Source organism: Apodemus sylvaticus, chromosome 5 (assembly GCF_947179515.1).
Source record: "Apodemus sylvaticus chromosome 5, mApoSyl1.1, whole genome shotgun sequence".
Classification (NCBI taxonomy): domain Eukaryota; kingdom Metazoa; phylum Chordata; class Mammalia; order Rodentia; family Muridae; genus Apodemus; species Apodemus sylvaticus.
Genome location: NC_067476.1, coordinates 155502761 through 155527098, shown reverse-complemented (window position 1 = coordinate 155527098; position 24338 = coordinate 155502761). Strand labels below are relative to the sequence as shown.

At 46.3% G+C, this 24338-nt stretch overlaps 1 protein-coding gene across 2 annotated transcripts in view; it reads right to left on the bottom strand.

Annotated features, from left to right (window-relative positions):
* Tshz2 (teashirt zinc finger homeobox 2) overlaps window positions 1-24338 on the bottom strand; it is a 450383-nt gene that overhangs the window by 143869 nt on the left and 282176 nt on the right. The window lies entirely within an intron of this gene.

The following is a 24338-nucleotide window of genomic DNA, read 5'->3' as shown; positions in this document are numbered from 1 at the left end:
ACGTGGGACACAATGTTCCTTCTACTTCAGCCTCATGACTGTTGACTTTTGTTATTTGCAACTCGATACATTTTATATTGAATGTCTGTGGTGCTCAGTGAGGACCGAGGTCTTGAAAATGAGCCACTCTCAAGAGGGAACCATCATGCAGTGCAGGCCCAGGGTTAGGAAAGCAGTGAGTGAGAACTTGGGGTTGCCTGATTAGGAAAGACGCGCGTCCCACGTGCTGGGCCATCCTCTTCTCTCAGGAAAGGCTTGTGCGGAATTCCCTGGTGTAGGCATGACGGTGTGCCGCAAGCTGAGCACTTACGATACCAGGAGAAAGGAAAGAAGGAGAGAACATGGCTGGCTAACCCTGGAGGCCCATGGGTCCACACTGCATAATTCCCAGAGTTCCATCCTTCTCCCTTTTCTCACTCAAGTGCTGGGGACAAATAAAAGTGAGGGTCAGAGAGTATAATATATATGTGTGTGTATATGTAGATATGATATACATGTATACATGACATCTGTATATACCATATACATATATGGATACATGACATGTATATACATATATCACATACATATATTATATATGCATATATGTATAAACATTTATATACACATGTGTATATATACATATATGTGCATATATACACATATATCATATATATCACATATATATGATACATGCCACTTGTATATATGTACAGACATATAATATACATATATGTACACACATATGTAGGTATACATCTATATATACATGTACACATATGTGCAGATATATAAACACACACACATATAACATATACACACATGTATATGTGCATACATATACACACATATGTATATACGCATGCGCATATATAGATGTATATTTACATATATACACATACATATATGATATGTCATCTATATCATATATATATGATAGAAGGAACTTATCATATATAATGAATATCTCACACACACACACACACACACACTCCTAAATGTATGTCTGTGTACCACATGTGTGCCCTGCCCTTGGAGACCAGAAGAGGGCTTCAAATCCCCAGAGACTGGAGTTACAGATGGTTGTGAGCCACCATGTGTGTGCTGGGCATAAAACCTGGGTCCTTGGCAAGAGCAGCCAATATTCTTAACCACTGAGGTCCCTCTCCAGCCTCCAGAGGGCATCCTTGAATGTTCATTCTCACATCTTTGCTATGTGGTTTAGGACAAGGAACTCAATAACTCATTTTGTTAAGAGAGAGGGAACATTTCCATTTCCATCTTGTCTTTCCAAAGGAAAGGACAACAGGTGACACGGAAGGGAGCAGGGAGCTGAGGGATGTCCACTTATATCACACCATAAAGATGCTACAAACAGCTCAGTACCATAGTGCAGTAACTGCAGAAGGTCCCGAAACTGAGTCATGAGTTGTTCAGAGTCGCGGTGCCACCTTGTCTAACTGCTCAGTGTGGGTCTCAGCTGAGAGGCAGCATGTCAGAGTTATCTCAGAGGGGAGAGGGCCATGTTACCTCAGGAATCTCAGGGAAGTGCTCAGTGCTGCTCAGACGTGAAGGGGAGAGAGGAATGCTCTGCAGAGACAGAACTGGCAGCCCGTGTGTATCAAGAAATACGTAAGGCAAACCCTGCTCCAAATTCTTCTGACACGTTCAGTTTATGTAACTCCTTGAACAGTCCTGCAGAGTAACCTACTTCTTCCTTCTCCTCCTCCTCTTTGTCCTCTTCCTCCTCCTCCACCACCACCACCTCCTCCTCCTCCTCCTCACACAGATGGAGGCAACAGAACACCACAGAGGTTTCTTATTTTACCCAAGACCTCACAGCAGTGAATTCCAAATAGCTGATTTTAGCTCTTGGTTCTCACCCACGATCCTAAAAGGTTTCACCCACCTAGGCAAAGTCACTAAGAAGAACTAATGTTTGCAAAACTCGCAGACATTTCAGGAGAGCACCAGGTGGAGAGATGGATAATGGGTATTGCTTGAAAACCAACCTTCCTTCCTTCTTTCCTTCCTTCCTTCCTTCCTTCCTTCCTTCCTTCCTTCCTTCCTTCCTTCCTCCCTCCCTCCCTCCCTCCCTCCCTCTTTCTTCCTTCCTCCCTTCCTCCCTCCCTCCCTCCCTCCCTCCTTCCTCCTTCCTTCCTTCCTTCCTTCCTTCCTTCCTTCCTTCCTTCCTTCCTTCCTTCCTTCTTTCCTTCCTTCCTTCCTTCCTTCCTTCCTCCTTTCCTCCCTTTGTTTTCTGTGTACATAGTGTGCTTGTGTGATATAAGTGTGTGAGTGTGCATGAGGACACATGTGTGCATGTATTGAGGGGGTAGGGGTTGACATTGGTGCCTTCTTTGGTTGTTTTCTGCTTATTTACGGAGGCAGAGTTTCTGCTGAACCTGGGGTTTGCAGCTTTGGCGTTTGTAGATAGCTAGTTTGCTCTGAATGTCCAGTGCTGGGATTATAGGCTGCTTCAGCATTGCAAATACGGAGATGTTGGGATCCCTACTCCAGGAGGCACACTTTCCCAGCAAGCACTTATCCATGGAGTCTCCAAACATTTCAAGCACTTAAAAACCTCATGTGACCACAGGGTGAAATATAAGAGATCCTCACAAAAATTCCAGTTTGCTCAGGTCACTTCCAGGTTTGCTTTTAAGGTTCAACTACAAGACATATCCAGTATTGCTTAGAAGAAATGAGTCTTTTCAGATGGGGAAGATGGATTACAGGGCTTGAGGGGAGGGCTAGGGTGTTAAAAGAGCTTGCTACTCTTGCAAGCTGGGTTTCCGGGACCGACCTCAGGTGACTCACAACCACTGACCCAGGGGATCCAATGCTCTGCTCTGGCATCGTCAGGCACCTTGTGTGCCCGGTTCGTCCATAGATGAGTACGCACCACAGATATGTAAATGCTTTGTTTTTTTTGAAAAGATGAGATATAAAGCAATATTTTCTGGACTGGAAAAACACCTTCATTAATCAAACAATTAAGTTTCCAGGAAGCAGACCACACCCATTGCCTAAAAGTAACTTAAAATGCAGAGAGGACTCAGAGCTTATTGGAACTTTAGCTGCTGCTTCTCTCTGGGGCATGCGCAAATTTGAAACTGTTTCCATTTCTACTTTTCTGAAAAGGGGGAAAGTAGACAGGAGTGGGTCGCAGCCCTAACTAAGAAGCTACTGGCAGTCTATAACTTCTGACAAACAGGAAATCAGGCTCTTACATCGGAGAGCCACTCGATACACTAAGAACACCCCAGGGCAGGCTCCACACCCAGGGTTCCCTGGGCAGCACTAAATAGTCTCTACTGTTTTGTCTGTTTGCTTTTCTTCCAGCATTTTTGTCTTACTGGGTTTCGTTTCTTTGTTTTGGTTATTTATGTATTTATATATGTATGTATGTATGTATGTGTTTGTTTGTTTGTTTGTTTATTTATTTTTGGTAGAGAAAACCAAGTTTTGTTGGGTAGGGGGGTGGGGAGGACCTGGTGAAGGAGAAACATGGTCAGATATTTTCTGAGAACATTAAAACAACAACAGCAGCAGCAGCAGCAGCAGCAGCAGCAGCAACAACAACAACCCTTTCTTCTGTTCAACATGTTTGCTGTCTATAGAAGCAGAGGAGAGTGTTTGATCTCCTGGGACTGGAGTCACAGATTGCTGTGAGCCACCATGTGGATGCTGGGAATCAAACTCAGGCTCTTTGGAAGAGCCGTAGGTGCTCTTTACCGCCGAGTCATCTCTCCAGCCCTCTCCATTCGTATTTCATTTTCATTTATAATGTGGCTTTTAGAGAAGAAGTCTCAAGAAGTCCAGGGTGGTCTGGATAGCTTTGTCCTCGTTCCTCGAGGTCCCAAATATATTGATTAAAGGTGTCTACTGGCACACCCAGTTCTGTCTCTGTGCGTTTTAAAAAATTAAATTTTATCTATGTTTGTGTGTCTGCCTCGAGTGTGCTGGTGCCCCTCAGGGCCCAAAGAAGGTGTTGGATCCAAGACACAGGAGTTACAGGCATTTCTGAGCCACCCAACATAGGTGCTGGGAACTAAACTCAGGTCCTCTGCAAGAGCAGCAAGCACTCTTAACTGCTGAGCCATCTCTTCAGCCCCGGTGCACACCTATTTTAAAAGTTTTATCAATTACTTGGCCTGTTGCCTGCACTGTGTGCCTTGTGCCTTGATTGTAATGAAACTGCCGCTGCGAATCTGAAGTCTATTGTCTTAAAAGGTGAAACTGCAGCCCCGAATCGGAAGACTATTGTTTCATAAGGCACTTGTGGTTGGGAGGGGACAAGACCCGGAAAGGGCTGCGGAGGGCCCAGCTACTCACTTTGAGGAGCCCGTGGAAATTATCTCGGAAATTATCTCTGACCTCACAGCCCGGCTCTAGCAGGGGGGCGTGGCTCCATTGATTACTCCGCAGCTATTTTGAGTAATGAGATGGAGCTCCTGCACAGCAAGAGGTAGATTTTCCTCGGCTCATGTAAATTTTATGGAAATGAGTATTTATTAGTTGGCATCATGGAACCCCACCCCCAATGCTTGCCGTTCTCACTGCAAGGTTCTGCTGGACTGAGGAAGGCGTTCTGCTAGGTTTCCTTGCCTATCTGGAGGAGCTGGCTGGACCTTCCTGCTGTCGGCAGAACTGACACTGTCCTGAGGCATAATCCCAGGGCGACACGAAGAAAGTTCCAGAAATACTGTTAACATCCACTGCCCCACCGACACTCCCACACGGTGGAGAGACAGTAGTTGTCGAGGCTGCAGAAAATTTATTAGTGTCGGTGTTTGCTAAGACAGAAAGCTTCCATCTCACGCTTCTGAGTTCACCAGAGAATAAAATTTGATCATTACCATGCTTGTCTGAAACTAGATTAATAAAGGCAAAAGAAAACTCAAAAGCATTTTTATGGAGAATTTATCAAGACCCCCTCCCCACGTGTTTCCCTTTTTCCTTGAGAGGGTCTCACGCATCCCAGTCTGGCCTCAGACTCTTTAAGCTGTCAAGAATGACGCTTGCTTCTTTCAGTCTCCACAATCAGTGTGCTCACATTAAAACTGTGCTCTACCTCATCTGATTTACACAATGATGGTGAATCAGTCAGGACCCCGAGCATGCTCAGTAAGCGCTCTACCAACAGAGCCTATCCCTAGCCTGCCAGGGTTTCCCTCAGCCCAGCCATCCCCATACAGTTTTGTTATTTGCCCTCAACCCTTTAAGGACATCAGGGAAACACAGACTCAGCGACTTCTGCCCCAGTGCTGTTCTTTAAACCTTTGGCCATGTTGGAAGGAAGTCGCAGTGTGTGAACCCTGGCATTGCCACGCCCCCTTCAAAGGAGGCCGGGAGGCACCGGGTCAGGAATGCCTGATCTACACATGGTAGGTGAAGGCTGGCACCTGTGGGTTCCCCAGGGCAGCTTGCCAGTATCCATCACTATGGTAACGAACTCCCGTGGCCTCCCTGGGTACTTATTCCACCAGGGGATTTCCCCCTTTTCCTTTTCCAAGAGAGTTCTCAAAACTGATTTAAATATTATGATACGCTCGTCTCTGAGCGCTAAGTGGGAGACGCATTCACGTTGGCTGGGAAACCTTTTAAAATATAGACTTTCCTTCCCTCACGTGGCACTGCCACAAAGGTGAACGTTCTCCTAATAGACGGTTCCTTTAACGCGCGCGCACACACACACGCGCACACACACACACACGCACACACACACACCGTGAAAGTTGAGGCTGCAGGATGGCTCTGTGCTTTTAGCAAGGTTAACGTTGCTAAGCAACTAAGTAACCATAAAAGGAGAAGCAGGTACCCATTTACCCATTGAAAGGAACTGTCGCTCCTGTGCGAAGACAAGACTTGCTTGTCGATCTTTAGGCAGCACAGTTTTTTTCCTGTTACCACTTTGCAGCTGCAGCTCTGGACTGAGGCAGGCTACGTGCAAATATGGGAGGTTTGGTCCTGGGGGGATGGGCAGGGAGAAACAGCTATTGAGAATAAACAATCTGAGAGGTGTCATTAGTAGGGTTTTTTGTTTTTGCTTTTGTTTTTTGAGACATGTAGCCCACCCAAGCTGAGCTTCAACTCAAGATCTTCTGGCATATACATATATAGTACTCAGAGAAGGACAGCAGTCTACCCAGGGCCACACAGCCTTTTGGGATAGCTAACTTTGATTCTATTGCTTTCCAAGTGGTTTTCTTTCTGTAGCGCATTGTTCTTGAATCTATTCAGCCTTAGAGTCATCCTCTGTGCAGGTCCTCCTAGCCCAGGACTAAGCACACCACACGGCACACCTTCCTCCAGAACAGTGGGAGGAAGCCAACCCTCCTCCTCCTCTCTTTCCCATTTCCTCTATGCAGTCCTGAGAAGATGTCCCCCGAGGTGTCCATGGCTCCTCCCAGACAAATGCTTGGTGACCCGTTCATGACACAGACTGCTCACGGAGTTTATCTGAGGCAAATCAAGTTCACGGTCTCGTTACAAGTGTGTCAACTTCTGTGGATATTATTCTCCCAAGGAGCATCATCCTTCATCTATGTAATTTGGGGGCAAATAGTGGCTTTATTTTTATTATTTTAGTAAGTTTTGAAAGCTAGCATTCAAAAAGGAATGGATCTCATTATGATGAAAATGGGCCTCACAGTCCAAAGCATACACTGTTGCAATTCATTTTTCTCTCCCAGGATCTATGTGCGTGAGTTTGTTAATCTTAAATTCTAGTTGAGAAATGAAGAGAGAGGGCCGGGGAAGATGACAGTCAGCAAAGTACCACCATTCGTGCTTGAAGAACCGTGTTCTCACGAACTCACAGGAAAAACTGGATTAGTGTGGCAAAGGTCTAGAACACCAGTTTTGGGGAGGTGAAGCCAAGATGATTCCTGGAGCCTGCTGACAAGCCGGTCTAGTGGGTTCCTGAGTGCCCGGTTCATTGAGAGACTCTCTCTGTCTCTGTCTCTGTCTCTGTCTCTCTCTCACATACACACACATACACACAAACACAAATACATACACACATATACACAAACATACATACACACACACAAACACACACACAAATACATACACACATATACACAAACATACATACACACAAACACACACAAACACATACACACATACACACACACAAATACATACACACATATACACAAACATACATACACACAAACACACACAAACACATACACACATACACATAAACACATATACAAACACAAACACATACACACATACACACACAAACACACACATACACACAAACACATACACAAACACAAATGCATACACACACATACACTCACATACACACACACACTGCAAAACAATGCCACCAGACCTACTGAAGTGGGCATGCTTGTGGGAAGTTATGAAAACGGGTTCATGGGGGACTGACTGCTCTTGAGAAAAGCTGCAATTGCTAGCTCTGTAGTTGGAGCGAAATAAACACGTTTTGGGAGTGTCTCTGGCATGGCTTTATGCAACAACTCCTTTACAGCTGTCCTGTGCCAGCAGGGGAGGATCGAACAGCCTGAGAGAAGCAGAGATGCACACCCCGGGAGAGGAAAGCAGGCCTGGGCTCCTGTTGTCTTTGTCTTTTCCTTCTTTAGTTTACTTTTGAGACGGAGTTTTAAGGAGTACAACTACACAATCATGCTGAGGAATATGCCATCCCATGACAGACGGGCTCTCTGTCATCTTTAGAAAAGAGTGTCCCCTGGAATCTGGGAATGAGGCTGGTGTCCAGATGAAGGGATCAAATAAAAACTTCACACTGTAGCCACCTCATCACAGGCTTACACGGCTGCCAGCGAGTGGGGACATGTGGCCACAATTCAGATTTTAGTACTGTGTGCAGAGCCAGGGCAAAGACTTCTTGGCTGCTCTCCAGGTGGCCTCCACGCATCTTATGGTGAGACTGTGTTGACTCATTATCTAGCAACTAGGAGAGTTAAGAAAGCAACATTGGGTTGGCATGAGGTGGAGAAGAATTGGTTAGGTCAAGAGTAACTACATCCCCACCGCCGCCCCCAAGGCTGACAGCAACAGTGTAGCTAAAGAAGCTGAAAGAACAGTTAGTTACATTTGGGCTGGAAACAAAATAAAAACAACAACAACCATTTAAAAATGAGAGACGTGAAGGAGACACCCATTAGCCTATTTTAGAATAAAATATGTGTCTTTTTAAAAGAAAAACAAGCTCTTGCTAATGAAGTGGTGAGCCGACGTGACATTATAACTTAAGGGGGAATGGCAAGTTCACGTTATTCTACATAAATCTTTGGGGCAGGGGACACCAGTGATCTGATTAATCTTCCAATTAGCTGCTTGAGTTCTTCCTGGACCTCGTTAGCGTGACTGGTTTGTCCAAACAAGCTGGCTCTCTTGCAAACTGGGCGTAGCCTCTCTTTTCTGGGGGCGCGATGGGATTCTGGGACTATCCATCACTTCTTGAGTTGGGGCTTTGCCCAGGAACAAGAGGATTTTCAGGCTCCCACTGCCCCCTCCCGCCTGGGAGACTGCCACCATTGAGTAGTGCGTGTGAACAGTTTTCAAGTGTTGGGATACAGTCTTAACTATAGGGCAAAAAAAAAAAAAAAGATCACCACAAACTTTATAGGCTGGACAACCTTGCTCTTCAACAGAGGCAATTTCTGCTTCACGAGGGAAGTTCTCAGATTTGAGACAAAAAGAAGACTTGATAGATATTTGGCTGAATACTTTGTAAGGACTAAAACGTACTTTGAGGTTAGGAGTGGGAAGGAGAGGAGGAGGAGAAAAAAAAAAAACAAGAGGTCTGTGCCGTATAGATTCATGTCAATTTGACACAAGCTAGAGTTATCCAAAGGTGGTAATCTTAGTTGAGAAAATGCCTCTGGAAGATCCAGCTTTAAGGCATTTTCATAATTGGTGATTGATGGGGGAGGGCGGAGCCTATGGGTGATGCAATGCCTGGGCTGGAGGTCCTGGGTTCTATAAGAAAGTAGGCTGAGCAAAACACGGGGAGCAAGCCAGTAAGAAGCTCCCCTCCATGGCCTCTGCACCAGCTCCTGCCTCCAGGTTCCCATCTTGACTTCCTTAATGATGAACAGTGATATGTAAGTGTGAACTTTTTGTCATGGTGTTTCATCACAGCAATCGTAACCCTGACTAAGACAGGGAGGGAGGGAGGAAAGAAAGGAGGGAGGGAGGGAAAGGAGAGAGAGAGAGAGAAAGAGAGACAGAGAGAGACAGACAGACAGAGAGAGACAGAGAGAGACAGAGACAGAGAGACAGAGAGACAGAGGCAGAAAGACAGAGAGGAGAGGGAGAGTAAGAGAAACAAAGGGCTATCAGAAAACAGGTGCTGGCTAGGATGTGGAGAAAGAGGAACACTTCTCCACTGCTGGTGGGGTTGCAAGCTGGTACTACCACTCTGGAAATCAGTCTGAACAAATCAGTTCAGGCGGTTCCTCAGAAAACTGGGAATGATACTTCCGGAGGACCCCACTATACCACTCCTGGGCATATACCCAGAGGATTCCCCAGCATGTAATAAGGACACATGCTCCACTATGTTCATAGCAGCCCTATTTATAATAGCCAGAAGCTGGAAAGAACCCAGATGTCCCTCAACAGAGGAATGGATACAGAAAATGTGGTATATATACACGACGGAGTACTATTCAGCCATTAGAAACTCATGAAATTCTTAGACAAATGGATGGAACTGGAGAGCATCATCCTAAATGAGGTAACCCAGTCTCAAAAGAATACTCATGTTATGCACTCACTAATAAGTGGATATTAGCCTAGAAGCTTGGAATACCCAAGACACAATTCACATATCAAATGAAGCCCAAGAAGAAGGAAGGAGAGGCCCCTGGTCCTGGAAAGGCTCAGTGCAGCAGTGTAGGGGAATACCAGCACAGGGAAGTGGGAAGGTGTGGATTGGGGAACAGGGGAAGGGAAGAGGGCTTATGGGACTTTTGGGGAGGGGGGGATCCAGGAAAGGGAAAATCACTTGAAATGTAAATAAAGAATATATCGAATAAAAAAGAAAGGGCTATCTATCTTCATATGTGTGTGTATGTGTCTATCCTCTATCAATCTACATGTATGTATGTATGTATGTATGTATGTATGTATGTATATTATGTATCTATCATCTATATCTATTTATCTAACTGTGAATATGTATCTATGTATCTGTCTGTCTGTCTGTCTGTCTGTGTATCTAGATTTCCCCCTTCTCTGCTCAGTGGTACTTCTTATTGCATGGGACCCGGTACTGGGATGCAATCTTTCGAAGGCTAAGAGGATGCCTTCCTTCCCTGGGCTTGAACCTCTCCAGCCCTTCCTCAGCACCTCCTGCTCTGGCCCTTGAAGCTCCTCTGTGCCCAGGCGTCTTGAGTGCAGCTCCTCAGTCCCTGCCACCATCCTTCTGCCTTCACACTCACTCCACTTTCTGTTTCTCATGCCGGTTAGATTTCTTCCTCAGTGACAGTCTTGAGTCTTCTGCAACTTACGCTCCCCAGTCACTCAAGTCAACCACTTGATAATTTGTGTTTCGTCACCGGAAGTCCACCTCTTTGGCGTGGACTCAGAGCCCCAGGCTTGCTTTGGCGATGACACTTCCCTCTTTTAGCTCATTTTCCCTTCTTGTGACAAACAGACCCGGGGCTCTGGAGATGCCCAGTTAATAAAGCACTCACTGCACAAGCGTGAGAGTTGAGCCCCCTTCCCTGTCACTTATAACCCCAGCTCCTTGTAGGTGGAGACAGGAGCATGCCTTGAACTCACTGGCCAACCAGCCTAGCTGGATCAGCGAGTCCCAGGTTCAGTGACAGACTCTGTCCCACAAAGAAAAAGACAAAAAGAAAATGGTGGGGTGTGACAAAGGCTCTGTGTACATGCATATAGAAGCATGTGTATCCTACAGGTGAACATGTGAACATGGATACATATATGCACATACACAGACACAAACAAAACAACAATGGGAAACAGACTCCAAGGCTCATTTTGGGGTGGAGTCTCTGGATCTTCAGGAAATTTTAAACTTGGTTTCATGTCAACCTTTTTCTTTGGGAGAAAATTGCTAAAGCCAGCCTAAGAACCTAATGTGACTTTGTAAAACTTTCAATCGCCTGGGCCAGGGAAAATATATGGAATGTATTGAATGTTATCTTCCTAACCTTAGGCTGGGACTGAACATATAAAGGAATTTCTAGAAAGATGGCTTTGACCTGTGACTAAGGACAGGACAGGCTTAGATATGATAAACGACAAAGGTATTTCTAGCCTGTATTTTAAGAGAAAGGAAAATGTCACGGGAGTGAGCAGCTGGGAGGAGACTTTCCTGGAAGGGACAGCGCAGCTCACCAGCTGTTTTCAGTGTGCTCCCCACCCATCTCGGCTGCACTGATGGATGTGCTCGACAAGGATGCCGTGTTTGCATTAGAAGATGCTGCGCCCTCAAAAGCAGGGATGCTGCGTATTGAGAAACACACTAAGGAATAGGCTGCCATCTTGCTAGCAAAGAGTCACAGCCCCTGAGCTGTGCAACCACACTGTGTGCTGCGAACAGATTGGCTATCTGCCTCAAGTTAGGAGGCAGCCAGCTCAGCGCCGGGAGGCCTGGCTCAAGTTGCAAATTCCTCAAAGAGACATCCATTTCTGGACTTCAGAGGAGACCAAACACCAAGCGCTCAATGTGAAATATTTATGAAGAAAGCATACCATTTTTTTAAAATTGGAGATGGAACAGCTAGATAAGAAGAACTAAAGCTGGGAGGAGATGCAGACCCTAGAGAAATGTGCTTCACAAGAGGTGGGGATTTTGCAACCAACAGACCTAAATGGCAATGAGTCCTTCAGTCCATCTGAGTTGAAACACTGCAGACACTAAAACCTTTTCAGAGACAGAGAGAGACCCAGCAGCGGAGTGGGGTTACATGGCAAGAGGCTGCTCTGCCCCTCAAAAGAAAGTCTGAGTTTAAGTCTCAAGTTCACCGCAAGGCTTAAATCCCATGTGAACATATCTTACCTCTTGTTTTATATTCGAGAAAACAGACTTTGAGATATGGACAGTGCTAGGATCTGGCCACATAGAAGAATACTGGTTTTATAGCCTTTTGCATTTTTGCCATGATTACTAATTAAATTGTCTGTCTGTCTGTCTATCTACCTATTATCTATCATCTCTCTGCGTGTGTGTGCTTTACCATATATGCACATCTATACATTCTTATCACAGAGATAAATTCATTTAACTTTCTTTAAAAATATATTTCAGTTAATAGTTTGAGAATCTCATATAAGGATTTTGATCATATTCCCTGACTTTCCCCCCCTAACTTCTCCCAGATCCACCCCACTCATCTCTCTCCCTATTCAACTTTCATATCTGCCTCTTGAAGTTTTACTACTTTCCATTTTAGGGTGTGTGTGTGGGGGGGGTTGCATCAGGGTCGCATGTATCCCAGAATGGCGTCATTGAACTGTGCTCCAAAGTTCCTCTGGCATCCACCTGCCGAGCGCTGTGGTTAGACGCACGTGGTACCAAATGCTATTTGTTGGCACATCTGCAGGGTTAGCTTGCCTGTGACTTCTCCTGTCTCCACTCGCAGTTCTCCATAAAGATAACAGACTCATTGGTGCTACTGGGTCTGGATGCTACATGGTTTCTGGGGATTTGAGTTCATGTCTTCACATAGCAAGAATGTTACCCACAGACCCTCCCCAGCCCCTTCTCAAGCACTGTATTTGTAAATGGAGAAGAAGAGGACAAAACCAGACCCAGTGACTAAGCAGGTGCCTTCTGTGGGGGTTGCACCAGTGGCTCTGTTCTTAAGTGGCACCTCCTCCAAGCTATGAGAGGGATTTGAAGGGATCCAGCAGAGGGCGCTGTGTGTGCCTTGGGCACGGCAGGTGCCCCGGGTCCTTCTGCAGCTGTTGGAGCAGGGGTGCCAGAGGTCTGCACTATCTTCACCTTGGTAACGAGGTGGAGACCTTGCTTTTCAAAGGCAAAGTTGAGAAATGAGAACCAAGAGGCGGATTATCGGGGAGTTCTCACCAAGAGGCTTAAAGGACAGAAGAGGAGACGATCAAAATGATTTAAATCAGAAAGACGCTCTTGATGGACTGAAACTTCTATTGAGCTGCTAAGTTTTTTCTTTTTCTTTCTTTCTTTCTTTCTTTTTTTTGGACTTCTCTCAATTAAATGGCTTTTAAATGGGAATTAGCATCACAAGTCAGAAGAGTTCCGAAGCTCCGAAGAAAGAAGAGATGACAGTGGAACAAGAATTAGGCTTCAGATGTATAATTCGTGCCCAGCAAAAATACACTCTTGAGCTTTGATTTGACTTTAATAAAACAGGTATTTATTTTATAAGCTTGTAACTTTCCAAAGCACTTGATGTAGACAGTCTTTCTTGGTCATCCTAACTGATAGGAACCCAGTGGAGAGAGATGGGGGAAATGAGGGATAAAACATTGGGAGTCTGTGTAGTGGAATTCCACCTGGGATGCATGACCCTCTGTGGAGCTGAGCAGATAGCCACTCGAGCGTGAGGACCTGAGTTCCACGCCTAGAATCCAGGAGAAAATGGTGAGGGTAGTGGTGCATGTCTATAACCCCTGCCCCACCCCACCCGGAATGAAGGGCAGGCCTGACTGGGGCTCAATGGCTGGCCAGCATACCCCATTTAGCAAGTTCCTGGCCAGTGAGAGCTCCTGTCCACAAAACAATGCACATGGTCCCTGAAAAGTGACACCCATGGTTGAAAACCATTTATGAAATGAAGGTGGCGTTCTCCTGATTCTCATTGGCTCCGGGACCTTGGCCAAGTTATTCCAACCCTCTAAGAAGCAGCCTGACTCCCGTGGGAAGGGGGCTTTTGAGGTCATTGGCAGGGAAAGGGTGCTTGCTCTCCAGAAAGTGGTCACAGTTGATGTACAGGCAGCACGGAAGAGTGGGTGGCAGCCCGAGGTGGCTTCTATGAGCTTCTGGAAGGCAGATGGACTCTGGGAACAGCTGTGAGGTAGAGCGGGTGCTTGGGGTGCAGGATTTGGGTCTAACCCTGACCGCTGGCCCACAGCCCCGTCCTCTAGGGTAGAATTTAGACATAGGTCATTTCACATCTGTGGCATCCATGGGTAGGGGTCCTCAGGCTTCTCAGCCCATTGCCCTTTATTTTGGTCACTGGTATCATGTAAATGCTATTTATGTTCTCTTCCTAGATGAGCACCCCACAGTCTTAATAGTTAGCCATTGCTACAAAGCCACTGCATGGGAGGAAGCAAGACCCTCAATGTCCAGTGGCCAAAAGAAACCTAAGGAATCACTCGGACAAAATTCCAAATCTTTCTCTTCCTCCTTCTCTTCTTCCTCTTCTTCCTCCTCTTCCTCCTCTTTTTCTTGCTTAATAATTCCAACCATTTTTCTTGGCTCTTTCTCATTCCTTTCGGGAATTAACGGCAGGATATGCCAGTATTCCATCTCAAAGGCAGGATATGCCGGTATTCCATCTCAAGGGCTTGGCTGGGAAGAAGGGAATAGAAATGGCGTTCTTTCCATCAGGTGGTCAGACAGAAACATTGATTCAGAAGGTGGTGTCGTAAGCAAGCAGGTGTGAAAGCCACCAGCCCTCTCCTGGGTTTCAGAAGGAACTCCAGCAAGGCAGGGCAGAGGACTCTACTCCCTCAGTCCTGGCTTGAATCAAGGCCCTATTCCCTGATCCCCAGATTTCCTATTCGATTCTCAGTACTTATGAGTGACACTGACTTCCACAATGTAATTTTCCCCTTGTTGTATGATGGAGATTCTGTAACATGGAACACCAAAGCCTGACTGAAGATCTAATTTTGCCCTGAGTATTGTTGACAGGTGTTCCAAGGACTGACATGCGAACTGTGACCTTTCCTTTAGTTCCTGAAGGGGACGAAGCCGTGTGACTTTTCTTCATCCCTCAAGCTCGCCCTCAATAAGCATTTACCATGTAGGCCAAGGGTTGGTAAAAGTTCACATAGGAGATAAATAAAAGGCGTTTTAGTTTTTCTGGGCTTCCGTAGTCCCCGCTGCAATCCTTAGAGTCTACCATTAAAGTGTAAGAACAGCCATGACATATGAAAGCAAGTGGTATGGCTGAGTTCCAATAAAACTTTATTTATAAAACAGGTGGACAGCCAGGTCTGCTGACTCCTGACTAGGCTAGCACTGTGAAGTAAGTCAGCAGAGAACCCGTAGGAACAGCGTACCCGCGGTTGGACTCTCTCCTTTGGCCCAGTTGCTTTCTCATCTAAGGATACACATTCACTCATTCAGGTTCATTTTTTTTTCTGCATAGACCCAGCCTAACACCAGCAGTGCTCTTGTTTGCTCTCTCGTGCTATCTTCGTTGGGCTTTCTGGTGCTGTGATCAAACACCACTGACACAAAGCAACCTGGGCTGGGCTGGGGTTATTTCAGCTTACAGCTCACAGTCTGTCATCCAGGGAGTTGGGACAGGAACTCACGGCAGGACCTGGAGTCAGGAACTGAAACAGAGGCCCTGGAGGAGGCCCTGGAGAAGGTTTGCTTCCCATGAGTTACTCATCCTGCTTTTTTGCAGCACCCAGGGCCACCTGTCCAGGGGTGGCACTAATCATGTGAGCTCAGGTCTCCAACACCAATCATCAATCAAGAAAATGACCTATAGCCTTCCTATAGGCCAAGTCTATGAGGCATTTTCTCAGTTAAGACCGCCTCTTCCCAGATGACCCTGGCTTGGGTCAAGTTGGCATAAAACTACTTATGTTTCCGGAGAGACCAGATGAGGCAACAGATCTCAGAGTGTTTTGACTACATAGAATATGTGTTTAAGGATACTGTTATAATTATAGTTTTTCTTCCCCGAAATCTGTGAGCTTCTAGAGACAAGCTTGTATCTTTTAACTCTGAATTTCTGGTTTTTTTTTTTTTTTTTTTAGCTTTTTTAAAAAATTCACTTTTATATCCTAGTCATTCTATGACTGTTTGCTAAATAAAAAGAAAACTGAAGAAAGGGGCAGTAGCTCAGCTGGTGGCGTGTATGCCCAGCATGCATAATCTGGCCTGATCTCTAGATCGCATAAACCAGGTATGGTGGTCCACACCTACAGCAACCTGGGGCATGGAAGGAGGAGGATCGTGAGTTCGTGAGTTCGTAGTCACCAGGGACTATACAAGCCTCTGGAGTGGTGGGAATGAAACCCAGGGCTGAACGCTTTACCATTGACTTTTGGTAATAGATGTTTTAATGGGTTATAAAGTTATCACAAGGAACAGTCAAAGCTCAATAGCTTTTGAAGGAGGTCCCCCCCCCCCAGCACAGCAGGAGTGAGGGGTGAGAATGGGGATGGGGGTGGGAGCTTCCTTTCAGACCCTGGATTAGGCACAAGCCACACCCAAACACTGGTTCTCACAGAGAGATTCTTTATTGGGGTGGGGGAGGGGCGAGGAACGAGAAGTCAAAGAAGCCACCTCCAACTCTGTCAGACACACAGCAGCAAATGACCTTGCAGGTGTAATGTTTGAGAAGAGAAAAGCTGTTAGAATAAGCCAGGATGCTGTGCTATGCTGTGATTTGGCATGTTAATTAGGCGAGCCAAAAGGGGCTTTTTGATTGCTGACTTCAATACTTTGATAGCTGGACCTTGGTGGTCAGCCTCAGGAGGAGGAAGTGGCCAAATAAGGGAATAGACCTTGGTGGCTTTAGGAATGTAATCTAATGTTTTGTTTTGTTTTGTTTTAGCAAGGCTGAGGGAATGGGGGAGAAGGGCAAGGCCTGCCTGAGCCAAGGTTGCTCCAGCTGGCCAGAAACCCTTCAGCCTTAATCTGTGACATTGTGCTCACTAATTTAGACTCATGATTTGGAGAGATTTGAATATGTATATAGTAGGTTGTATGAAGCAGGAAGAAGCAGGGACCATGGTAAAACCGGAGAAAGTATATACCCTATGCAAAGGGACCAATGGCCTTAGCTCCAGTGATTCTATGTGGCAATGCAGGACTTTCCCAGGTTTTTGAGAAACTGGAAATCTGTATATTTAAGTCAATTTCTTGAATTTTTAAATACTGGTAGCTAATCCTCAAATTAAAAAAAAAATCGATAACCCCTGTTCCATTTGGAACTCTTTTGTAATTTCTAGAAAATATAAATGGAAGCCATAATTTAAAAAATTAGAAAATCCTTAGGTTTCATTGTGGTACACCCCAGCCTGATGGACCGACCTTTCCTGTGGCTGTAAGATCTCACGTCGTTTGAAAACAAGGCCCCAGAGCATGCTATGACATCACTCTTTGCTCCTAGTATTGGAAGTTGGTTTAGTCCAACTTCCTGAAGAAAGCTGTTTTTCTTTTTTGTTCTTTCTGTTTTTAGTTCAGATCTTCCTCTTTGAATAAACCTTCCCTAAATTTGCCCGAAGCAGCATTGTGGGGCCAGGAAGTCACGTGACTGGGGAAGCCAGTCTGGAGCAAGAATGGGGTCAAGATGTGCCCAAACCCTGAAAATCTCGTCCCGAGACTGGCAGGGGTGGGGCTGTTTCCTCCTAGCTTTGGGCCTGCATGTCCAGTGCATGGAAGCCCTATGACATTCACCTCCACCACCCTTGACGTAGTCCCGTAGCCTGGTGCTATATTAAAGGTTAAACTTCCTCTCTCCCTATTAGGATGTGCTCAGTAAGCACATGTAAGTGAAGCATTCCCGGGACCTCAGACCCAGTCAATGATGTTCATTCGCCTTAAAACCCCTACCCACTCCCTAAGCTTTGTATAGCCCCTGCTGACCCTCATGTAAAGAGAGCTGTTTTGGTGAAAACCATCTCCAGAGAAGGCTATTTCTCCCACACTCACACCATCCGAGATCCTGCTAACCCACCCACTCAGCTAAGCTCCAGTCCTTCCAGTCCAGTCCACTGTGTAACAACAGGAGCGTGGATACCCTGAGGGCAGAAGCTGACCTGGGCCAGCACAGCCTTTCTCCATGTTGTTCTCGAAGCTGCTTCTGTTTGGGCTGGGCATAACCATCCCCTTCCCGAAGAGGCTGTACTGTGATTTCTGGAAGACTTGATCTATCTCAAGTTCTGGCCATAGTAGCCATTGAACAAATATGTTGACTGAGTAAGAGTGTGGATCTACTGCATCAGGCTAGGTGCTGGGAGACGGCGGGCTGCTTGCCGCACAAGCGTGAGGACTCAACCCCCAGCTCCCACATAAAAATTCTCTGAGGAGCTACTGGCTACTGTAATCTCAACACTAGGGAGGCAGATACAGGAGGAGTCTTGGAGCTTCCTGGTCAGCCAGTCAAGCTAAATCAAGGAGTGTCCCAGGTGCAGTAGGAGACCCTGTCTTTAAAAGGTCCACACACAAACCTGAATACATATGCCCACATGTAAACGAGCTTGGACCCATATACAAGTACTGGATACACACACACACACACACACACACACACACACACACGCACGCGCGCGCGCACACGCGCACGCACACACACACATGCACGCACACACATACAGGCATGCACACACATACACATGCATGCACACACACATGTACACACATGCACACATACATGCACACATGCATGCACGAACACAAGCATGCAAAGATATCAAGACAACTCATTCATCAGGACACAGATGGGAAAAGAATCTGTAAACAAGAATCTAAACATCAATACATAAACCTCAACCTTACTGACCAGCAACTGACTTCTGCCATTGGGGAACATGCAGAAATCGGTCTGCATCCTGGATTGTACATGATGCCTGAGACTCAGCACTTGCTAAGATCAGCCTCCCGGCAATGGCCGTATATATTTTTTTTTTATGATGCCCACAAATTAGCGGGGACAATGACAAATGTAACCCTCACTGACAGATGATGGGAGGAGGTCCGAGGTATTTCCACAGAACAGAAAGCTTTCCTATTTTGAGACATTCTTGGTGGGGGGGGGGGGGGAACCAAGGAGCCATTAAAAATGTTAAAGGCTCAGCCTGAGCCAATCAGCTTAAGCAGGGAAATACTGACGTCAGCAGAAGGGCTTGTCTTCTCACCTATCAGGACTTTACTCCGGTCAAATTGTTGGTAGCTAGTGAGATGTTAGCTTGCAGATCCGTAAGAATATTGCCCCACCCCTATCATCAATACTGTGTAAAACTGGAAACTAAAACCTCAGGATGTTGACCATGGCCAAAAGAATGGCTTCAGAGTGTATCGGTGGCCCTGGGCTGACACAAGATGCTCTGAACTACCATGACAGGTGAGAATAATCGTATGATTATTATTAAGCTGGGGAACCTCTGATTAAAAACACACATACCACCACCCACCTCCCATAAAAGCCCATCCAGTTGTCCTGTCAATTACCCGGCCGGAAAACATCCTCAGGGAGAGCAGTCTCCTCTAAACACTTTAGAAACAGTATCAGGCCCGCCTAAGGGTGTGGGCCGGCACAATGGTCCCTCCCCGCCGCCCACTCTCTCTCCTCCCCGAGCTCCATCTCACTCTGCCATAAAACCTGTCCTGTCTCCTGTGCGCCTCTTGCCACAGAGACCACAAAGAACATGGGGTCAGGGGGCGGGCGCAGAGCTCGATTGATCCGGGGGCGGGGATGGGTGGGGTGTGGGGATGGGGTGAGGCGGGGTGGGTGGGGTCAACCTAGGAATGCAGAAATCCGTTCAGAAGCTAAAGGAATCCGCAGCGCTGGCTTCCTGAGCACAGCGGCTCTTCAGTGCATCTTAAGCATCCTTTCCCTGCAGTTTCCCAACCTTTCAGACCCACAGCATGATTTTCTCTTCAGAACTTAGATTTTAAGGGCAAAGGTCCGAGGGGGAAGAAGAACAGACAGAATCGCCATGACTAGGGAGCAGAAAGATCAGAGAGATGAGACTTAAGGTCCCGCTGACAGGCAAGCATGAGGGTAAGTGGCCTCAGGGGTCAGGCCTCTGGGTCTGGGGCCACACAGAAAAAAAATACAGATTTAAAAGGCGTTAACTAAGGATTACCGGAAGGGAGTGTGTGCGAGCCATGGGAGGCTCAGGAAGTGACCGGCCATTGAGAGCTTGTACAGCATATTAAAAATTAAGCTGGTCGGGAGGCACTTGGGAGGCAGAGGCAGGCAGATTTCTGAGTTCGAGGCCAGCCTGGTCTACAGAGTGAGTTTCAGGACAGCCGGGGCTACACAGAGAAACCCTATCTCGAAAAAAACAAAAAACAAAAAAAACCCCCGATGAGTGAGTGTGTGTGTGTGTGTCTTTCATTCTCGAATCCAGAGAGCTTGGTGGGTGGCTAAAAGTTCGACCAGCCGTGAGCCCAGTGCGGATTAACAATTCACAGCTATGCCCTGCAACTGGTTTTATCGGCAGCTCTGAGTCATTCCATGTGGGTGCTGGGAATTGAACCCGGGTCCTTTGGAAGTGCAGCAAGAGTCTTAACCTTTTTTCACCTCACACCAGTCAGAATGGCTAAGATTAAAAACTCAGAAGAAAGCAGGTGTTGGCGAGGATGTGGAGAAAGAGGAACACTCCTCCACTACTGGTGGGGTTGCAAATTGGTACAACCACTCTGGAAGTCAGTCTGGTGGTTCCTCAGAAAACTGGGCACGTCACTTCCGGAGGATCCTGCTATATCACTCCTGGGCGTATACCCAGAGGATTCCCCAGCAGGTAATAAGGATACGTGCTCCACTATGTTCATAGCAGCCCTATTTATAATAGCCAGAACCTAGAAAGAACCCAGGTATCCCTCAAAGGAAGAATGGATGCAAAAAATGTGGTATATATACACAATGGAGCCTGAATTCTAATTCAGCCATTAGAAACAATGAATTCATGAAATTCTTAGACAAATGGATAGAGCTGGAGAACATCATACTAAGTGAGGTAACCCAGTCTCAAAAGATTAATCATGGTATGCACTCACTAATAAGTGGATATTAGCCTAGAAAATTGGAATACCCAAAACATAATCCACACATCAAATGAGGTACAAGAAGAATGGAGGAGTGGCCTGGTTCTGGAAAGACTCAGTGTAGCAGTATAGGGCAAACCCAGAACAGGGAAGTGGGAAGGGGTGGATGGGAGAACAGGGGGAAGGAAGAGGGCTTATGGGACTTTCAAGGAGTGGGGGGCCAGAAAAGGGGAAATCATTTGAAATATAAATAAAAATATATTGAATAAATATATTAAAAAAAAAGAGTCTTAACCTTTGAGCCATCTCTCCAGACCCTCCCAAAAAAGTCTTAAAAAGAAAACACAATAAATCAAAGTAATAGAAAATCAACAAAACAGAGTAGACTACAAAGATGAAAACCGAGTGGCCCCTTTGTGGTTCTTATGCGTGCGGGGGCGGGGGCAGGAGTGGGGACAGGGGTGGGGGTGAGGGGGGAAGGAATGCTCTTCTAGGTGGTGGTGGTGGTGGAGGTGGGCGCACCTTGGAGATCCATTCTTAATCCTGGCCTCAGTGTCTTCTCTTGTCTCACAGATCCCTCTCCACACCTCAGCCCGGATGTCTGCAATGATGAAGTACTCTTCCCACGAAGCCTTGCGACAGAATATTCTTTTAATTAGTGCCTTCGTAACAATAATTCTAATCATTAGCCTGCGGCTCGCCTTACTTAGGAACAAACACAAATGGCAAGAAGTCGATGTTAATTTCAAAACACGTGTAAACAAGGAGTCAGGAAACCCGAGCACAATAACCTTTGTCATGATTAATGGCAAAGACCGCTGCTTCCCTCCAAGCGTGAGGACGCCACACGATCTCACTCCTGTACATCTCCACTTACATTTCACAGCACGGCAACACGTTGTTAGGCAGTAATTTAAAGACGGTGCTTTGACTTTACTGGCACTGTGATAAAATACCCCCAACAAAAGCAACAGAGGAGAAGAGGGGCTTATTTTGGCTCACAGGCTCAGAGAGACCGAGGCAGTCATGCTGGGGAAGGCACAATACCCAGAGTCTTAGTTAGGGTTTTTCTGCTGTGAACAGACACCATGACCAAGGCAACTCTTATAAAGACACCATTTAATTGGGGCTGGCTTACAGGGTTAGAGGTTCAGTCCATTATTAGCACCATGGTGGCAGCATGGTAGCATCCAGGCCGGCATTGAGCAAGTAGAGCCGAGAGGAGAGTTCTGCATCTCCACCTGAAGGCAAACTGAAGACTAGCATTCTCATGCAGCTAACTCCCTCAAAGTCCGTCCCCATAGTGATGCTCTTCCTCTAACAAGGCCACACCTCCTAATAGCAGCCCCCTGGCCCCTGGGGCCCAGCTTAGTCAAACCACTACAACTAGCAACTCAGAGAAAAGGAAGGTAGGGCCAGGCTGTAAAACCTCCAGGGCCACCTCCAGTGACGCACTTCCTTCAGCGTGGCTCTATCTCTTGAAGGCTCCTCAGCCTTCCCACACAGCACCACCAGCTGGGTACCAAGTTCAAACCCGTGAGCCTGTCAAGGATGTTTCACATTCAACTGTAACAAATTCTGTCTTTTCCCAAAAGCCAGATGCTTCAAAAGGACAGGAATTCTGTATCTGAATCTGCAATGCCACCAAAACGCAGCAGGGATTCCTGCACTTCCCCTCCCCCAATACTCAGGATTGAACGTTGTTTTAAACATGCTCTAAAATGAAGCTACACCCAAACCTTTTTACTTTTTTGGGGGGTGGGGGTGGGGGCAGGGTCTTCCCAAGTAGTCCAGACTACCCTTGATAATCTCCCTGACTCAGCTTCCTGAGATGACAAGTCTATACCACCAGACCTAGTATATTTCTGCTGAGTGAATGAATAACCAGGTTCCAGCGATGCTGTGGTAGATTGCTGGAGAAATGGAATGGAATTCTGCTGCTTCAGAGAATAAGACACAAAGTAGAGTGGACAGAGACATTGTTTGTCAAAAATATCCAAAAGAATTGAAGTGTTCATTTTTTTTTTTAAAAAACCTTTAAAATTTGAACCAGATCTGGTGGCTCACACCTGTAATCCCAGCACGTAGGAGATAGAGTCAGGGTTTCCATGAATCCAGGGCTAATCTGGAGTTCTAATACAGCCTGGGCTACAAAGTGAGACACTGTTTCAAATAGACAAATCAAAAGAATATCTCAGTATTGTTTACGGTATCTTGAAAGATTAGGCACTGTAGAGAAGATGCAAGAGCAGTTAAAGGCACTTTTTGCTCTTGCAATGGACCCAAGGTAGATTCCCAGCACCTCCAGAGTAGCTGTCAAACATCTGTATTTCTAGCTCCAGGAGATTCACTGACATCTTCTGGCTTCCAAAGGTACCACACACACATGGTACATATACATACATGTAGGCAAACACTCATATGCATAACAGGAGAACAAATAACTCCAAGATTTAATCCACTGGTATACCAAGTCCCCAGAAAATGGGTTCCTGATTGACAAGGCTTTTTGAGATCAACGTCTGCCACCTGCATTCATCTCGTCGAGCGAACGAGTTAGTATCCTGTGCTCAGGGTACCTCAAATGGCTTTTAACAGTTTCTTGTTTTGTGAGGGCTCACGTAATTACCCAGCTCACAATTCTGGGAAACGGCGCAGGGGACAACCTCTTCAGTCAGCGCAGGACCATCTTAAACATCCAGGGACTATCTGGGACCCCTGACGATCTCTCTCACCTCTGCCTATTCTGAGTAGCATCAGGACGCAAACCCTGGGACTGAATGGCTGTGCCAGGCCTCGTGACAGACCTGGGACGTCTCTGCTGATTTCCTATTCTGCCTTTCATATCACTGAACTGAAACGATCAGGCCTGTCAAGAGCAAAGGCCTGGGATGCCAGGCCAGTGCATTAAGACACAGAATAATTGCCGGGTTCTGACCTGCTGACATGAACCATTTTACCAAAAGAAGACAATAGAGTCAGTCTCTCTCTCTCTCTCTCTCTCTCTCTCTCTCTCTCTCTCTCTCTCCTTCATTGCCAACATATAGGAATTTCAGGGATGAGGGTGAGGTGGGATAGTAAGAAAAAAAATCCCCACCACCACCAAGCTCTGCTAATTAAAAGTAATATGTCCCCCACCCCCTTATCGGCTATTTGATAACACAAAACATTTACTTGGGGGCCACAAGGGGGAACAAACCCAGACAGATAAGGAACGTTTTGTGTTCATCCAAGCACGGCTCTGTTAATACGTATTATATCCCATTACGGTGCATCAACAAGGGGAGTCGGCTCACCAATGCAAGCAAGAAGCATACACTTATCATCATTTGATAACATGTTTAATGACAGATTGACGGGCGATTTGCAAATGTGAACTGGCGTCAGCTCTGCTAAGTTCAGCTTCTGCCGCCGCCTCTGCTATGCCAGCATATTT